Source organism: Neolamprologus multifasciatus, chromosome 6, assembly GCF_963576455.1.
Source record: "Neolamprologus multifasciatus chromosome 6, fNeoMul1.2, whole genome shotgun sequence".
Lineage (NCBI taxonomy): Eukaryota > Metazoa > Chordata > Actinopteri > Cichliformes > Cichlidae > Neolamprologus > Neolamprologus multifasciatus.
The window spans coordinates 39274359-39289581 of NC_140444.1; the positions used below are offsets into that span (position 1 = coordinate 39274359).

The 15223-nt window shown below is 43.3% G+C and overlaps 1 protein-coding gene and 1 long non-coding RNA gene across 6 annotated transcripts in view; one reads left to right on the forward strand and one right to left on the reverse strand.

The window, feature by feature from the left end:
- Positions 1–15223, reverse strand: part of tenm3 (teneurin transmembrane protein 3) — a 796285-nt gene that overhangs the window by 370096 nt on the left and 410966 nt on the right. The window lies entirely within an intron of this gene.
- The window catches only part of LOC146517695 (uncharacterized), a 244901-nt gene that overhangs the window by 97506 nt on the left and 132172 nt on the right, over positions 1–15223 (forward strand). The gene's annotated exons all lie outside the window — the stretch shown is intronic.

Below are 15223 nucleotides of genomic sequence, written 5' to 3' on the forward strand. Positions count from 1 at the left end.
GTTCACGCAGAAGATTTTGTTCAGTGATGAGGCAAACTTTTATGTGAATGGTGAAGTTAACAAACAAAACCAGCACTATTGGTCTGGCACTAACCCACATTGGATGGATCCCTCCAAGACTGTTGGAACAACAAAAGTGATGGTTTGGTGTGGTATATGGGGTACAATGATAGTGGGTCCATTCTTCATCAATGGAAACCTCAAGGCCACTGGATATTTGAAATTGCTACATGATGATGTGTTTCCCTGTTTATGCACTGAAGCTGGCACGTTCCCTGAGTTTTTCCAGCAAGATGGTGCACCACCACATTATGGGTGCCAGCTCCGAGCATTCCTAGATGAACAGTTACCTGGAAAGTGGATTGGTTGTCGTGGGCCAGTTGAATGGCCCCCAAGGTCTCCCGATCTGACCCCCTTAGACTTTTATCTTTGGGGTCATCTAAAGGCAGTTGTCTATGGTGTGAAGATACGAGATGTGCAGCACCTGAAACTACGGATACTGGATGCCTGTGCTGGCATTTCTCCTGCGGTGTTGCTATCAGTGTGTGAAGAGTGGGAGAAGAGGGTTGCATTGACAATCCAACACAATGGGCAGCACATTGAACACATTTTATAAGTGGTCAGAAACTTGTAAATTACTCATGAAAGAATAAAGTTACGTTGAAACCAAGCACACCATTGTTTTTCTTGTGACATTACCAATAAGTTTGATGTGTCACATGGCCCTCTTCCTATTGAAAAAACAAAAGTTGTACCCAAGATGGCCGACTTCTAAATGGCCACCATGGTCACCACTAGGGATGGGTATCGTTTAGGTTTTATCCAATACCGGTACCAAACCGGTACTTTTGAAACGGTGCTCAAAGCTTAAAGAATGGAGAACACAAAATTGGTCCAAAAACCTCTCATGTTCAGCTGTTTTTTTGTAAAAAGATAACAATGTTAGCCTTTTCTGCAGCTATGGGGCATATATGGTATCACTCTTGGCTGGAAGCAGTGCTTAAACAATGGAAAAAACACAAACTTTGTCCAAAAACCTCTCATGTTTAACTGTTTTCCACTTTTTCTTTGGTCAGTTTAGCCTTTTTGGCCAGGGTGAAGGGAGTATCTGCCATCAAACAAGAAGACAGCTGCATGTAGCTATGATGATGTTTGCTAGTTCACCTTACATGCATTAATGTAATAACGTGGTTAGCCTACTTAACGTAAATTACACACGAACAACATTAAGCTACTCACGCAGAGAAGAACGGCTGCTGCTGCCATCATCATCCTCATCATTTCTGCTACACTGGCAGGACTAGGGGCCAGGACTCTCCTCTTTGGGTTTTTGGGGGATGTTGCTAACTCCGGGTCCGATAACAGGCAACCCACCCGCAGTAGATGTGCACGGTGTGAGGTCTCGCAGCAAGCTATCAAATACGGCGCATTTCTCGACTTCAAAAAAACCCCGCTATGCATCGCCAGGTGTTTCATCAGATTCGAGGTGTTACCTCCTTTGACAGTATCATAGTATCAGCTTAAAGCACTTGTTGCAGGCTGCTGAGTTTGCATCTTTTGCTGTGAAGTACAGCCAGACTTTTGACCGCTTCGCCTTGGGCATCTTTAATCTGTAGCTCTGCTCTAAAAGAACGTACGTACCTGGACCCGCCTACTATCCTCGGAAACGTAAAATGATTGGCTAGAAACTAAAGTGTATCACAGCTCAGGAAAAAAAAGCACAGAAAAAAAGCACTGAAATGTGCGCTGCTTTTCGGTCTGGTTACTACCGTTTATGTCAGAACCGGTGCCATCATGGCACCGGATACCGGTACCCATCCCTAGTCACCACCCATCTTGAAGAGTTTGCCCCCTCACATATACTAATGTACCACAAACAGGACTTTAATATCACCAACCATTCCCATTTTATTACGGTGTATCTATATAAATGGCCCACAATGTAGATGCAGTCCATTAGAATAATTTAGAAGCACCAATTAACCTAAAATGCACATCTTTGGACTGTGGGAGGAAGAGAGAGTACTGGAGGAAACCCACCCAGGCACAGAGAGAATATGCAAATATCACAATGAGAGGTAGCAGCTGAGGCTCAAACCAAGAACCTTCGTGCTGTGAAGTGGCAGTGCTAACCACTCCACCTGTGTGCTGTTTAAGCACTGTCAAAACTGAGCTTCATAGAACCCTGTATGAGTACACAGGCCCTTATCCGTGCACAAACATACACGCATGCAAACATTGAGACACACTCTGACACACCAACATTTGACTAGCTGACACAATGACACGCCACATCTTGGGACATTTCTGAAGGAAAGTCATGCAGATTTATTCCTCCTATCGGTCAAAAGAAAGAGAAGGAAAGGAAGTTGTCTGGAACAAGAAAGATAAAATTAGAGTGTAAATAGAGTCAAAAAAGAGCGACCAAAAGGTTAAACTGGATATATAAAAAAACAAACAAAAAATAAAGTGATGCACAGAAAGAGAATAAGGATGTTGTATAGGACTTTTGGCCTGTGAGGAGTTGTCTTTGTCCATGAATGCCCAGAAGGCCTTTTTACAGCACATGCACATATACATACATGGCGTGGCCTCTGGTCAGGCTGTGTGCTGTGTTCCATAGAGTGAAAGGACAGGTGTGCATTCAAGCAAAACCTCACTCTGTGCCACTGTCAGTATGTATGTCAGTGTGTGTCTGGCTTGAGGGTAGCTTTGACTAAAAGTTAAGCTCATATGCTTATGCTTGAGCACAAATTCTCCTCTCTCACTCATGCACACAAATACAATAGTATTCAAAAGCTGTGAAAGTGAACATGCACTCTTACTGTGTAACAAAGACACGTTTATATGATTGCAGGTGTTAAGACAAGCCAGTGTCATCCATCTGAAGTTGTGTTGCTCTCTCTCTCTTTCTCTGTCTTTACTTCAAGCATAGAAGATGTCTTGCCAAATAGGACACTTGCATGTGACGTGTACATACACATGCTATGGGACTAAAAGTGTGAGCAAACAAGCATAATACCTTTAAGGCATTAGTGGTTATTTAGTTTTCCCCTTCAATGCACTGTTACTGCACCCTGGAATTCAGCACCTAAAAGTCAATTGCTACATTGTTAGGAAAACGTGAGACAGTTTGACAGTTACAAGGAATACTAAGAAAAAGCTTAGCAGTGTCTTTGCCTTTCAGATGCACTGAAATAAATTGGCTAAGGTCTTGATCAAGTGGAAAGTCCTCATTAATTTAAATTACTCCTCCATGAATTGCCACCTTACCGTGGTGGAGAGGTTTATGTGCCCCAGGGGCTATGATGTTGGGGGGGCTGTTAGGGTCTCCCAAGGCAATTTGGTCCTGGGTGAATTCCCAGATATGAGTGGTGAAAAAGGAAGGGAACTGCGTAACCTGCCTGTGATGGCGTTACTGGGACCATGCCTATGGTGGGAGCTTGATGTAGAGGGCCTCGTGGCCAAGCCTTACCCCATAGGGCCCAAAGAAACTATATCCACCCACCCACCTGCAGGCCCACCACTCACAGAAGTCAAGAAGTCAAGTTTCCAATTTGGACTTGCCCTCAATGAGATGTGGTGGGCAGCATAGCTGGACTGGCCATCAGGCATACCGGGCATTTGCCTGGTGGGCCGCTGGCGATTATTTTTTTTTTTTTTGGAAGGGTATAAATAATGCAAGGTGTTGGATTGGCCAGTTGGTCATGATCGACTCTGGGCTGGACCAATTACAGCCGAGGAGGTCGGATGCACCCTCCCCCTTGTTTAGCAATCCATCGGCTCTTTGTTACTTCGGAAACATGGCTTAAACAATTTCCACAAATTAATCCGATAACAACCGATCTCTTTACCTGTCGGCTTCCCGTGGCTGTCATGCAACAGGTGTTGTGCCAAAAAGTGATTGCCTGCCAAAAAGTGATTTCCAATGTTTGCGTGTATTTTCTATGTGTAATATCTATGTTGGTAAATAGACTTCGGTGAACAGCGTTTACAAAGGGGCTATATATGGAATTAAAAAATTATCTGTTTTTTCAAGTATCTTTACAACTCTGTGTTATTGTACTTACATTATAACCAATCCGGTCCTTTATCCCCACTTTAAATATTTTTACAGAACTATTGTAATATTTGAGCCATTTCTGCTGTCCAACTACTTCTTACAAAAGACATTTTTAATGTTAATTTGACTTTTTTTTAACGGCATAAATAAAGGTTATATAAAAGTCACTGCCAAAGACTGATTGCGGCTTCTACCTTGTTACACTAATGTTGTTTGTAGCTCAATATGACTTTATGTCATCCATGTTTCACATATTATAGCCCAACAAGTTACTTATAGCAATTTAAATACGAGCAATCAGTTTTTGGCAGACAATCACTTTTTGGCACAACACCGGCTATTGCAGTTAATAATACAACAGTTTCGTGCCATTTTTTGTGTTTCTTTTTATCGCTGTGTAACTGAGTTCAACTGAAAGCCTGCATGCGCTAGTACCGCTTGCCACAAGTTCCCAGAATCCTTTGCGGTTTTACCCCTGAATGATGTCACATTTTTGGTGGGCCGGTCTCTAGTCAAAATGCCCGGGCCGATTTTTTGTCCCAGTCCAGCCCTGGTGGGCAGGGGTGGGTCCCCTTGGTTTGCTGTCTGTAAATTTGGGGTTTTTGCCAAAGGATGAAAGGATTGTGTCCCTGTGCCTTTGGATAGAGGAACGGCGCGACCCATATGCAGAAGCAACTGAGTGATGCTTCTGCATTTGGGTCGCACAACAGTTCAGAGTACTCAAGATTCTTTGGCTACGTTCACACTGCAGGTCTTAATACTCAATTCCGAGTTTTTGATCAAATCTGATTTTTTTGTTTGCTTGTTCACACTACAAATAAAATGTGACAGCAAACGCGCTCTAGGGTGAACCCTCAAAGTGACCTGAGCAAAAGAAAAAGAAAACATCACACACAACGCGCTCTGTTTAGACCCAGACCAAACAGTATTGTTCGACTGATGGCCGTTAATATAAATACTTGTTTCAGACTTTACGTTTCCCAATTTTGCTTCAAGTTATTTTGTTATTTACGTATGGCCTAATATTTATCCTTATTGCTGTTTTAGAGGAGCGGTGCTTCAAAGGATAGTTGCAGATTTCTGTCAGAATCTGCAGATTATACAGTACAAATAAAATGTTCACGTTTCTCCAACGTTGTCAACATTGTCTACACGGATGGCCAGGAAGCGTTCACAATGTCTTCTCAGGCGCTTCTCTGTCACTGACACAAGACACTCTGTCTTGTGTCAGTGACATAAAAGATTTAATGCAACATGACCATTCAAACAGCAGTCGCTTTCTAAAATATCAGATATGTATGGGATTCAGTACCACATACGAAAGTGACACAGATCGGATTTGAAAATATCAGATTTGTGCTGTTCACACTGTTGTACCATGATTGGATATGAGTCGCAAAGGGTCAAAAAAGTCGGGGGACATTATATTATATACATTAGGTGAATGTGCAGTAGTAGCATTGTATGCTGCCAGCAGGTAAATTCTGTACATTAAGTGAATTAAATAAGAATAGACAATCTAAACATTTTACAAAATAGACAAAATAGCCCCCTGGTAGGGTCTCCCATTGCAAATTGGTCCTGGGTGAGGGACCAGACAAAGAGCGATTCAGAAGACCTTTATGAGAAAAACATAGAGGGAACAGTTTACCCTGCCCGGGATAGGGTTACCGGCGCCCCGCCCTGGAGCCAGGCCCGGGGCGGGTGCGTGAGGGCGAGCGTCTGGTGGCCGGGCCTTAGTCCATGGGGCCCGGCCAGGCACAGCCCAAAAAGGAGACATGGGCCCATCCTCCCGCAGGCCCACCACCTGCAGGAGGTGCTGAAGGGGTCGGGTGCATTGTGTGCCAGCTGTCGGCCAGGAGTGGAGGCCCTGGCGGACTGATCCCCGGCTACCAAGACTGGCAATTGGGACATGGAATGTCACCTCTCTGGTGGGGAAGGAGCCTGAGTTAGTGCGTGAGGTTGAGCGGTACTGGCTAGATATAGTCGGGCTCACCTCTACGCATGGCTTGGGCTCTGGAAAGGGGCTGGACTCTGTCTCAGTCTGGAATTGTCCCTGGTGAGAGGCAGCGGGCTGGGGTGGGTATTCTAATATCCCCTCGGCTTGCTGCCGGTACGTTGGGGATCTTCCTGGTGGATGAGAGGGTTTGTTCCCTGCGCCTTAGGGTCGGGAAACGGGTCCTGACTGTCATCTGCGCTTATGCGCCGAGTGGCAGTTCAGAGTACCCAGCCTTCTTTAAGTCCCTGACTCTGTTATCCTACTGGGAGACTTCAATGCTCATGTGGGTAACGACAGCGAGACCTGGAGGGGCGTGATTGGGAGGAACGGCCTCCCTGATCTGAACCTGAGCAGTGTTTTGTTATTGGACTTCTGTGCAAATCACAGTTTGGCCATAACGAACACCTTGTTCAAACATAAGAGTGTCCAGACTCGGGTGTGGGACGAGTTCAAAGAGGCCATTGAACTCAACTTTCGGACTGCCTCGAAAGTCCAGAGATTCTGGCAAACCGTCAGGCGTCTCAGGAGGGGAAAGCGGTGCTCTACCTGCACTGTGTATAGTGCTGGTGGAGCACTGCTGACTTCGACTGAGAAAATTGTCAGGCGGTGGAAGGAATACTTTGAGGACCTCCTTAATCCCACTGACACGTCTTCTGAGGAGGAAGCAGAGTCTGGGGATGAGGGGGATGACCCGCCAATTTCTGGGGGCGAGGTCACTGAGGCAGTTAAACAACTCCTTGGTGGCAGAGCCCCTGGTGTTGATGAGGTCCGCCCCAAGTTCCTGAAGGCTCTGGACATTGTAGGGCTGTCCTGGTTGACACGTCTCTACAATGTTGCGTGGAGATCAGGGGCAGTACCCCTGGACTGGCAGACCGGGGTGGTGGTCCCCATCTTTAAGAAGGGGGACCGGAGGGTGTGTTCCAACTACAGGGGGATCACACTCCTCAGCCTCCCTGGGAAAGTCTATGCCAGGGTGTTGGAAAGGAGAGTTCGTCCGCTAGTCGACCCTCGGATACAGGAGGAACAATGCGGTTTTCATCTTGGTCGCAGAACACTGGACCAGCTCTTTATCATCTCAAGGATACTTGAGGATGCATGGGAGTTTGCCCAACCAGTCTACATGTGTTTTGTGGACTTGGAGAAGGCATTCGACCGTGTCCCTCGGGGTGTCCTGTGGGAGGTGCTGCGGGAGTATGGGGTGTCTGGCCCATTGCTACGGGCCATTCGATCCCTATACAACTGTTGCAAGAGCTTGGTTTACATTGTCAGCAATAAGTCGGACTCGTTCCACCGCACGCTGTATGAGGCCGCTTTGTAGGCGCTCAAATCCCCAGTGGCGAGACCCGCGTTGTAGGTGGCAGTCCTGGCGTTCACTGCAGTGCAGACCGATCTGTCCACCCACGGATTGGTATGGTATGGCGAGTAACCTTCAGTAATAGTAATAAATCACACAGTAATAGTACATTCATGTAGTTGTAAAAAAGCATGATAATATATTAAGTAATCCAAAGTATTCGTAATACGTTACTCTCATTGAGTAATGTAACCATGTTGGAAGTAACCGTCCCAACACTGCCCCTCACTAGGAGCAAGGTCACTGTGGCAGTTAAACAATGACTTGGTGGCCGGGCCCCTGGGTGGATGAGGTTCACCCGGAGTTCCTAAAGGCCCTGGATTTTGCAGGCCAGTCCTGGTTACCACGTCTTTACAGTATTACATAGAGATCTGGGGAGGTGCCTCTGGAGTCTCAGACTAGGGTCACTGTCCCCGTGTTTAAAAAGAGGGACCAGAGGGTGGGCTCCAACAACAGGGGAATCAGACTTTTCTGTCCCCATGAGAATGTCTATGCCAGAGAACTTCAGCGGAGAGTTCGTCCGTTAGTCGAACTGATCTTACAGGAGGAACAATGCGGTTTTTGTCCTGGTCATGTAACACTAGCCAGCTCTTTATGCTATCAAAAATATTTGACAGTGCATGGGAATTTGCCCAACCTTGTGGACTTGGTGAAGGCATCTGACCACGCCACATGGAGTATCCTGTAGGAGGTGCTTTGGGGCTCATAGCAATGTCTGGCCCATTGCTATGAGCCATTTGAGCCTCCTTGCAGAAGCTTGTTCCACATTTCTGGCAGTCAGTCAGGCTCATTCTTAGTGCGTGTTGGACTCTGCCATGGCTGCTGTTTGTCACCACTGTGTTCATAGCTTTCATCGACAGAATTTCTAGGCGTAGCCTGATGGAGGAAGCCTTCCACTGTAGTGGCCTCAGTATCTCACCTCTGTTTTTTGCAGGCATTGTAGCTCTGTTGGCTTCATCAGATAGTGGTCCTAAGCTCATGCTAAAGCAGCTCATAGCCAAGTGTGAAGCGGCAAGAATTAGACTCAGCACCTCTAAATGTGAGACTATGGTTCTCAGCTGGAAAAGGGTGTCTGCACTGGGTCAGGGACAAGTTACTGCCCCAAGTGGAGTAGAATATAAATATCTCAGGGTCATGTTCACAAGTGAGGGGAGAAATAATTAGAAGATTGACAGATGGATTAGCTTTGTGTCTGTGGACACTGCATCGGTCTGTTGTGGTAAAGAGAGAGCTGAGCATGAAAACAAAGCTCTCGAGTTTGAGTTGAGTGGCTCCTGGTTGAGGTTTTTTGGGTATGATTGACTGGAAGGAAGCCCTGAGGCAGACCAAGGACACATTGGAAAGATTACATCTCTTGGCTGACCTCTCTGTGTTCCCCTGAATAAGCTGGAGGAAGTGGTTAGGGAGAGAGAGAGGAGTCTTTGCTTAAGCTACTGTGCCCAGAACCCAACCCCAAATAAACAGGACAAAATAGATGGATTAATGGATAATTTAAATTGCATGTCTAACTGATATATTTTCATTTTGTAAGATATTTAAGAAAAAACATGCAAATCTAAATGTGTGTGTGAAATAAAACATGGTAGATCTTGTCATTTTGCTTTTAGGTTTGACTTGCGACATCTACCATTAGTGTTTTTCTCATTGTCATTTTTGGATTGTGTGTCCTCATCATATTCATGCGCTATGATCATCATAAGATGTCTTTGTGAGTCTGCATAGTGCAGCAAAGTCACTGGTACACTGGCCAAAACCTTAATCTTAATGAAAGATGCAAAGAGGAAACACTTTCGTTCCAGTACTCATATTTAATTCCAGCAGTCAGGAGCTTTTATTTTATATTGAGCACAATACAAAAAATCAAAAAACTTTTCCTTTTTAAAGGCAATTTGCAACACTTGTAATAGTTGTAAAAAAGACTTTGCTTCATTTTATATTAAAGTATCCACGAGGCATAAGGTATATTTTACTGGCATTACTGGCCAGATTGGTGACCACACCATTAACCATGTCTGTTGAGTGTCCCAGTAAAAAACAATGACATGCAGTGTTTCCTTGTCAGTTCATACAGACGCATCGCTGACATTTAAAATCGTCTTGCTGAAACCTGAAGAGTCAGAGGATCTGCTGCAAACCTGCTGCAGAAACAAAAATGGTTCCAGGTGAACATTTCCTACAAGCCTGGTAAAATATAGTGCTTTGAGATTTTGAGGTGGCCCCTTAGAGCTGAATGTGCTTCTTTAGGATAAATACATAACAGATTTATTTGTCATCATATCGACACATCGAACCGTGTGCTTATTTCTACATGAGGCTTCTGTACTGGCTCGCATGCAGTCTTGCTACATGTGTGTGACTAATTGTGTCTCTACCGCTCACATTGTATGACTCTGCAAGTCCCTATCCCTCACAAACACAACAACAAAAAATAAACATGCAGAAACTAGATACGTAGTATAGCTCTGAGGATGACCGTGTAAACGTACATTCATATTCATGAGTATGTGTATGAGTGAGTGCATTACCAGCACATTCTACTCCTGTGCTCAGGTAGAAGGTGGAAAAACGCTGACATGTGACACAGAGAAGGGAACACTGAGATTGACAGACCAGACTGTATTATGACTGCTGACTCCTTGGGGTCCTTCAGAAAAGGCCATGTCTCAAATACATTGATGTGTATTTCAATGGCTATTGGACCACTCATTATATTGGAGACATTTTTGGCACAATTTCTTTGATTAAAAGAAGAAAAAGAAGAGTTAGACTTGAATGCAGATCTTGAAAGAGAGAGACAGAGAGAAAATAAACTGATCTGACCTTCTCCTGTCCAGACAAACTTTCAGCATCTTTCTGCGGTGGATTTAGCACCATATCTATTCTCAGTGAGACATGGGACACGATACCTTATATGGGGAAAAATACGTTAAAATTGGCATAGAATTTGGTCAGTTTTATATTAAAATATCTAATGGTTAAAAAAACTCCCATTTGTAGGTAAGATCAAATGATACCTAACTGCAGTTTTTGCTACTTCCACATTAAGCACATGATAAACGGACTGACTCTCCCAGAGCACTAAATACAGCATTCCTCATTCACCTATTCAGACAAGGACTTTTCCCCATGTTTTTAAGTGCGTTCTATCCAACATACTCCGATGGTTGCATCACAGAGCAACCTGGGCAAGCAATGTCCTCCAGCCATCCTCCACATGGGCCCCTCCATGAGCCTTGTTTCTCAGTTTTTGTCACTAGCTCCTCTTGAGTTATCCAGTACCTACGTGCTCCAGTTGAAAGCTGTACATGAAAACCTTCACATCTCCCACGTACCAGTGTCCCTGAATTCCCTTCTGCTTTTTAGGTTGTTTTTTTTTTTAAATTAAAATGGATTTAAAATTTTTCTCAGATTCATAAGAGAGAGTAAAATAAATATGTGCTGTATATTGTGTGTGGATATTACAACATTTTTAGATAAATATGTGAAATAGTCTGAGTCTCATGGTTAACTTGCAGACATGGGTGAGCCAACCAAAGAAACAAAATAATAAAATAAACATGTTTAACGTGCCAGAATTACATGCCTACACTTCAGACTACTTGTCAAGTTGTACATTTTCAACATTTAATTGGAAATGATATCAAAATGCAAGAATACAAGAATGCTGTCAATTTATTTTAAAAAAAGGACAAATGAATAACACATTACAGTAGATTCCTATGGAAACAGTCACCTCTCTATGAAGCATCATTTGCAGTGCATTTCTCTTTTTTACTCACATCTGCAAATTTCCAGACAGGGAAGGAGGTGAGCCTGCTGTACTTACTGAGATCAACATCAGCCTAAAGCTGAGAGTCAACAAACATGTGGAAATGGTTCCTGTGAATGAGGTCATGTGAAATGCAAATAATTTGCAAGAATGCAAAATTTAACACAAATGTAGTTCCAGCTGGCAGTGAAGAGCCAAGAGAAGAAAAGTAATTTGGTTCATTTTAGCATTTTGGATACCAAACTGCTGTCTTCTCTCAATGCTTTGCACAGCTCTTCCATCACAGGGTGGAGAGAGGTTCTTTCTTATTCATAATACTTACTTCTAAAGTTTTTACAGGTTTTTGTGATCATTGTAGCTCATATTGATTGTGCACTGCTATGTACACGTTATCTAAATGCACTTGTTGATCGGAGATTATTTAGGCTAAAGGTTAAAAATTGCTTGAATGAGCAGATCTGGTTGGAGGTGATAGACAGCCAGCCTTTAATAAATGTGTTCAGTGGCAGATTCAAGCCTTTGTGCGTTGGTGTTGACCTGCAAGAGTTCTGTATTGGATTTCTTATATGAGCTACTTTTCAGATTCAACCATTGTCACGACGTTCCAGGGACTGGGGCAATATTACCAGCTTTTGCAAATTATGGACAAATCTTTGTGATTGCATAATTATGAAATCTGATCATGTCATCAAAGACTCAAGTTGTCTCAGTCTGATTAGAATGACATGCTGTAGCGACAGAGCTGGAAGAAAGTAGCAGAAGGTCAAAGCAAGGGTTTGACATTTACACTGCAGGGAATGTTGTGCTTTCTTACAGCATTACAGAAATTATGAAAGTTACAGCCCTTTTCCAGCAGATAATTATCTTTTAATTGCTGTTTTTTTCCTATTTTTTTCCAACTTCAGCCTTCTTCTTCTTTCACACTGTTCTGTTAAATCTCTCTGTAGAAAAAGGTCAGCGTGTGCAGAGTGTGATGCCATGGCTGCGTGCATACAGGTGCAAGGCAGACGGACACATCTATAATCTCACAGCTCATGCTCTTTGTGTGGGTCATTTGCCATGGTAACTGCTAGGCAAATGGAAACACAATGTAGTCGCAGGAAACTCTGAAGAAGGGAAAAAGGATAAAGGAAATGGGAAGATGAAACATCTCTCACCCTGTAAGGGTCAAGCAAGTACTCTACTCTGGCAACAGGAAGAGTGGATAGCAGTGCGGATTTATTTATATGTTTATTCTGAAAGGAAGCTGTTTGTACTATAAAGCTATGGATATTTTTCCGTGTGCACAGCTCTCTCTCTGTGTTTGGTTCTACTGTGCTCTCATTTCCTACCTTCCCCCAGGTGCTTCATTCTCTTACACTGAGATAAAGTTATTACACTGGGAACAATCCTCCTGCTTGTCCACTGTATGTGTTTCAAGGTAAGGTGAAGTGTTTTTCCAGGACCTTAACCATTAATAATTGCTCTCCTGTTTCTTTGCAGACATGAAAACCAACAGGAACATGAAAGCCTGTAGCTTCTGTTTCCTACAAACAGAGCATCACACATTAGACAAAGATAATAATGTCTCATCTCTTGCCACTAAGCTTTTTCCAGGCAAAATGTCCCTGCTGTAATCCATGCAAATGATGTTAAACAGTGCTGTGAGAAAAAGAAGTTGCCCCAGTCTTTATTTTTACAGATTTGTCTCACGTATGTGTAATACAGTTTTTAAATGATGATGATGATGATTTCATTTATTATAACACAGCTAAAATCGGACACGTTTTGTCACTTGACACTGCAGAGGTTCTTGTCCATGCATTTGTGTCACTGATTATTGTAACACTCTCCTTTCTGGGTTACCGAAGAAATGTTTTAGAGGTTTACAGATGGTACAAAATGCAGCTGCTCGCATTTTAACCAAAACTGGGAAACACGAGCACATTACCCTAGTACTGAAATCTCTGCACTGGCTGCCTTGTCAGGTTCCAGCAGATTTTAAGGTCCTGTTGTTACCTACAAGGCTTTAAATGGTTTGGCACCTTCATATCTCTCTGACCTCTATGTTCCCGGGCTCTCCGGTCTCAGGGCACTGGCCTTCTAAAAGTTCTTAAAGCTAGAAGAAAGGCTGAGGAGCATGCTTTTTCTTTTGTGCTCCATCTTTGCTGAATAACCTCCCTCAAGATATGAGGCAGGCATGCTCTGTGGAGGTTTTAAAAGCTGAGGTAAAGACCCACCTGTTCACCAGTTTTTACTGGTTCTGCCAGTATGCCTGTGAAGGTTCTCAGTCATCCAGGTCATCCATAATGATCAAGGAAGTCCAAGGAGCTTGGAAAGAAAAGCGTCTGGACTTTTTTAAGTTGCTTGAAGACGTTTCACCTCTCATCCGAGAAGTTTCTTCAGTTCTAAGGTCAAATGGTGGAGAGTCCCAGAGAATCATCAGGGGGTCCTTTTGTCCCTCTGTGGGGGGAAACTCCCACAGGGTTTAAATCTGGGACTCTCCACCATTTGACCTTAGAACTGAAGAAGCTTCTCAGATGAGAGGTGAAACGTCTTCAAGCAACTTAAAGAAGTCCAGGCGGTTTTCTTTCCAAGCTCCTTAGACTACTGTTTCTGTCAGTTTTAAATTGTATTGTTTTAGTATTGCTTTTATTTATTTATCTTTTTTTTGTCAAGTCAGCACTTTGTTTGAAAGCGCTTTATAAATAAGGTTACTATTATTATAAAGGAAATCTTCATGTAAATCATAAATTAACTATTAACTGCAGTTTTTCGAAGGCTGAGCTCAACTTCACAAGCTGATCCCAGACATGACTGCCAAGATGATGAACTAAGACATCACCTGTCTGACTAAGTGACGTAGGTTCAGATCTTATAAAGCAACCACAGCTCACATTTTCAGTCTGGAAATGTGTCAGTTGTCATTTCTGAGGCTTTGGGAGTCCAGCAAACCATAGTGAGACTCACACATGGGGGAAACTGGGAACAGTGGTTCATGGAGGAAGGCACAAAAGAACCAAGTTTTCTGGCTAATCGTGTTCAAAGTGTGTTCATCTAGTTAGCTTTCACTACAGTTTAGACTGGTCAGGTTAGCCAGCATAGGATTAAGGTCCAGAGTTTATTAGTTTATTAAAGCAAGCAATTTCAAAGGTTTAGCTTTTTCAGTAGTTCTCCAACAGCAGACAGTACAGAACCGCAAATACGTCTGCACATACTAGACACTCATATCTCGTTGCTTTAAGCAATGTTTTGCAGCTAAAAGTTGCCTATAGTCTGCTTTAAAGTATTTTCTTGACGTAAAACCTTGAACACAGATGTAAAATCTGTATTCAAGTTAGTGTCAGCGTGAACAATTCCTGCTTTGGTGCAATTGTTATATAACCTTTGGCTTTTATTCTGACAACAATCAACGTTAAAGTGAAATTGGAGCTGCTGAGAACAAAGCAAGAACTTGGGATAAAAGCTCAGATCAGGATAGAAACCACAAGAAGACAGTGTTTCACACCTGAGAGTTTGTGATATAACAAAGTCTTGAGAGGTTTGGATAACAGGTGCCAAATGTCAGCAGCTCCATCTCCACAGAGCTGCTGTTGGCCTAGTTTGTCTTGAGATGCAGCTGTATGCTCTGTCACAGAAATGGCAAATAAGCACCAGAGGGGGTTCACACACACACACACACACACACACACACACACACACACACACACACAGGAAGATATATACCTTGCCCAACTACATGTGCTGTATACACTTATTCACCAACAGGCCTGCATGAACACAAGCTTTTCCACATTACAGCACAAACACAGGCATTTGTATATGCATGCACACTCGCACACAAAAACAGACTGCGCACACTGTGGCATTGTACCCTTAGTGAATTGTGAAAAATAGGACAGGGTGGATGCATTTAATCTTTGGTTGTCTGTGAGGATGACTGTCAAAAACTTTTATTTGTTCTTTTTCTTTCTCTCCCTTTTATTGAGAATCTGGCCTTTCAAGAAAGAAAGGAGAAAAGAAATGCACAAAAATACTGTTAATCATTTAGATATAGGA